General features: G+C 41.4%; 1 pseudogene; it reads left to right on the forward strand.

Annotated features, from left to right (window-relative positions):
• Nucleotides 1–3,786: 3,786 nt before the first annotated feature.
• On the forward strand, nt 3,787–4,329 carry LOC117693530 (large ribosomal subunit protein eL21 pseudogene; annotated as a pseudogene).
• The last annotated feature ends 330 nt before the right edge of the window (nt 4,330–4,659 follow it).

Here is a 4,659-nt window from a genome sequence, read left to right on the forward strand (position 1 = left end):
GTTTTCTCCTTTATATTGCTGAGTAGTGTTCCAGTTTGTGCATATACATTTTATTTCATTATTTATATAATTGGCTGATATTTGTTTAAATGCCATGTTGTTGAATTGGAAGTGAATCTGAAGTAGGAGAGGAAAAGAAAATGAAGATTTATTGAGTATTTATGAAAACACAACTTATTCTTTATTAGTGTATGTGATTTTCATATCTCTCCCAATGAAGTAGTTACTAATACTATTTTTTAATGGAATAGAGTTCCCAGAGAACCTGACCACTTACTGAAAGTCTTTTAGGAATTAGTGTAAGATTGGAAGCCACAAATGCATGATTCACAGTCTGTGTGTGGTCTTTCCTACCTACTCTCCATTTCTTGTTGCATTATTATTACTTGTTTGTTTAAACTTCAGGATCCCACAAAGCAGGGCCTAGATAATCATTCTTATCCTTTAATCCAGATATTCACAGTGTATCTACTGAGCACTTAGTTTTGTGAGGTATACGGAAATGCCAAAGAGCTTTGTGACCTTTAAGTAGCTGTGAAGGGCTCCATAGGTCAAAAGACCATCAGATAAGCATGGTTTTCTAATGTACCTAGGGGAAATTCACTTCTGCATGGCACAGAAGGCTCTGCGTCCTTGCCATTCACAGTGGGCTCCATGGACCAGCATCATCAGCATCTCATGGGAGTTGGTTAGAACTGAAGACTCTCAGCTCTGCCCAGACCTACTTACCCACAGGCTCACTATCCACATCATAGAACCCTTGCTCGGCTTTCTAAGTAAGCCTAGCTAGTTCCTACCTTAGACAACTTTTGACCTCTCTTTTTGTGTAATGGTTTCTCCCAGATGTTTTCATGGCTCTGCTTTTTAATTCAGATTTATCACAGAGGATCCAAGAGTGCAGACCTTAGGGACCTGTGTCCTGTTATAAGTTTTCATGGTGCATTTATTATCTTCTCATTAAACTATGCCATGAGTATAAGGGAGCTTTAACTGTCTGTCTCATTCCCTGTTTTATTTTCTATGCCTAGAACATTGCCCGGCTCAAGTTAGACAGTCAGTGAGTATTTTATAAGTCAGCAAATGAATAAATAATAGAATTTCTTGCTGATACTGAAATTTCAGTGAGGTGATAGCAAAAGCTAAGACTATTGGCAAACGTTCCCTATATGCTAGGAAAACATTTTGGGGTTTACTGCTTTAAACCAATGTTCTTTGAAGCTGTGACCTATGAATGGAAGGAAGGGATGCAATGGCAGAAACAAGTCTTCATCCTCAACTTTGGGCAGGTCAGGGGATTCAATTTGTTAAGACAACATTTGTTTGCTTTTGCTGTCTTTGCTTAGGTAAATTTTTCTCAGTATATTTTGGGCAACCCCTTTGACGAATGTGCTTGTGTACCTTAGGAACGTGCAAAACCATGATCTCAAACCTTCCTGTTTGTTTCTGACTCCTAATCAAAGTGGTTGGCTTCTTGGGTGAAGACACTGATCTGGAGTGAGTTCGTGTATACTTTAAGAGCTGACTCTTTAGCTCCACTGCAGATCTTTTCTGCAGTGAAACAGCAAAGGCAACCTCAGGATTCTGCTGAGATGTCCTGGGAGGACCTCTTACACCTCCTGTTTACACAAGCCTTTTTAAGAGGAAAATGAAACCAAAAAGCGATTTTATGGTTAATATACACCAGACAACTCAAAACAGACATTATTTTAAATACCATTTTTTATTGGTTATTTTATTTATTTACATTTCAAATGTTGTTCCCCTTCCTGGTTTCCCCTCCACAAACCCCCATTCCATCCCCCCTCCCCTTTGCCTCTATGAGGGTGCTCCCCCACCAAACCCCCATACCTGCCTCACCACTCTAACATCCCTCTTACACTGGGGTATCAAGTTTCTACAGGACCAAGTTTCTCCTCTTCCACTAATGCCAAATAAAGCCATCCTCTGCTACATATGTAGCTGGAGCCATGGGTTCCCCCATGGGTCCTCTTTGGCTGGTGGTTTGGTTACTGGGAGCTCTGGGTGGTCCAGTTAGTTGATATTGTTGTTTTTCCCGTGGGATTCCAATCCTCTTCAGCTCCTTCAGTCCTACCCCTAACTCTTCCATTGGGGTCCCCCCCCCAGGCTCAGTCTGATGATTGCTGTGAATATATACATCTGTATTGATCAGGTGCTGGCAGAGCCTCTCAGAGGACAGCTAGCTATACCAGGCTCCTGTCAGCAAGCACTTCTTGGCATTAGCAATAGTGTCGGAGGTTAGTCTTTCTGGATGGCATGAATCCCAAAGTGAGGAGGTCTCTGGATGGCCTTTCCTTCAATCTCTGCTCCATTTTTTGTCTCTGCATTTCCTTTAGATGGAAACAATTCTGGGTTAAATATTGTGAGATAAGTGTGTAACCCCATCCTTCAACTTAAATATCATTTGATGAGGTGATATTATCTTTTTTTTTTTTTTTCAGAAATAGAAATGAAGATTCTAAGATTTAGATCTGTTCAAAGTTGTCCCTTTAGGAAATGGGCAGGGTGGAATTCAAACAGGCCCTTAGCACTATATTACTGTCCTGCTCTTAGCAAAAATTCCCTCCTCCCTCTTCCCTCCTCCCTCCTCCCTCCTCCCTTCTCCCTCCTCCCTCCATAGGATACTTTTGTCGCTATTGTTTCATTTGAAAACTTTTCAGAGTGAGTCAGATTTTCTTTTGACTTTAAAGAACACCCCAGAGACTACTAGCATCATAAAGGATTCATGAGGAAAACAGCAGCAACTGTGTGAAATCCTTCACACTTCACAGGCAGGATATGCTTAACTCTGAGGGAAGGAAAGACAGACATTTTGTTTACTTCATAAAAGTATGGCATTTTCAGTCAGAGGCTACAACCATAATGTAATATATTAAGAGTTTAAAAGATGCACATGTTTTGTCCCTAGAAGAGAAATGAATGCAGGGACAATATTTTTAGGAGAAAATATCAGTCTATTTTACAGAACAAGAAATGAAGATTCTGAGATTACAACCTTTTGAGATAATCCCTTTGGGACTGAACCTTCCTTTCCAGTCAGTTGAAAACATCAAGAAGAGCAGGAGAGGATGCATAGAAACTCCTCAGCCTGCAAGACGTCTACCCCTGAATTATAGCCCTTTAGTAAAGTTGTCTTAGGGGGCCTTCGTTCTCCATTTAATTCTATATGAAGAGCTAAGACAGAACTCCTGGATGGGTACAAGAGTTGTCAGACATCCAGGATATTGTTTAAATATGCCAAAGAACTATTGTGTAATGGATCCTGTTTGTTTGTCTCCCCCCCCCCCCCCCAAACTTCATGGAAACATCCCTAAAGCAGAGTTTGGGTAATGTCCAGTAGAGGGTGCTCACCATCAACTTTGTCAAAAAAACAACTTGTGATTTTACATAATTACTAAAATGGGATTTGATTTGGACTTCCAGAAGAATAGAGCTTTGTAACAGAAACATTCGTACCCCTTGCAATGGCCCCCAAATCATAATTTGAAAAGCAGGAGGGAAAGTTGCCTTTCTGTCTCTGTCTCTCTGTCTCTGTCTCTGTCTCTGTCTCTGTCTCTGTCTCTGTCTCTGTCTCTGTCTCTCTCTCTCTTTCTCTCTCTCTGTAACTACCAAATCTTTCATAGTTCAAAGAGGAAACAAACTCTCGTTTAGAGAATGATGTGTTATCTTTCCCAGCTACTGTATACAATGGTCTCCCAAGAAATTCTATTGGAATCATTTGGTTTTAACTCAAAAGTCACCTGCTCCTTTAAAAAAAATTATTTTGAGCCATCTTCCAGTTAACTCGCCAAAATGACGAACACAAAGGGAAAGAGGAGAGGCACCCAGTATATGTTCTCTAGGCCTTTTAGGAAACATGGAGTTGTTCCTTTGGCCACATACATGCGAATCTACAAGAAGGGGGACATTGTAGACATCAAGGGAATGGGTACTGTTCAGAAAGGAATGCCCCACAAGTGTTACCACGGCAAAACCGGAAGAGTCTACAATGTCACCCAGCATGCCGTGGGCATCATTGTAAACAAGCAGGTTAAGGGCAAGATTCTGGCCAAGAGGATCAACGTGCGGATTGAGCACATCAAGCACTCGAAGAACAGAGACAGCTTCCTGAAGCGGGTGAAGGAGAACGACCAGAAGAAGAAGGAGGCCAAGGAGAAGAGCACCTGGGTTCAGCTGAAGCGCCAGCCTGCACCACCCAGAGAAGCACACTTTGTGAGGACAAACGGGAAAGAGCCCGAGCTGCTGGAGCCCATTCCATACGAGTTCATGGCCTAGTGTGCAAAAGAAATAAAGGACCCGATTGCAGGGCTTTTCCTAAAAAAAAAAAAAAAAAAAAAAAAAAAAAATTATTTTTCCAAAAATGGTAGCGAGGTGGCCATTAATACCTTCTTAACTCTTGAGGTGCCTGGAGTTCAGAGTCTCAATAGGTAGCAAGTATGTAGTTGTGTTCCTGGAGAAATATCCTGATTTCTTCTCTCAGAGAGCTGATGGGGCCAGAAGTCTTAGTTGGGCAAGGATAGATAGTTACCCTTGGAGATCCCTTACCTCGATCCCTCTTGAGAACTTCAGGGTTTGTTACATTTAAATCAGAAGTTCTTTCACTCAAACCCAAATCTCCTGTTGTATCTACAAGTTTCTTTC

This window comes from Arvicanthis niloticus, chromosome 21 (genome assembly GCF_011762505.2).
Source record: "Arvicanthis niloticus isolate mArvNil1 chromosome 21, mArvNil1.pat.X, whole genome shotgun sequence".
NCBI classification, from domain to species: domain Eukaryota; kingdom Metazoa; phylum Chordata; class Mammalia; order Rodentia; family Muridae; genus Arvicanthis; species Arvicanthis niloticus.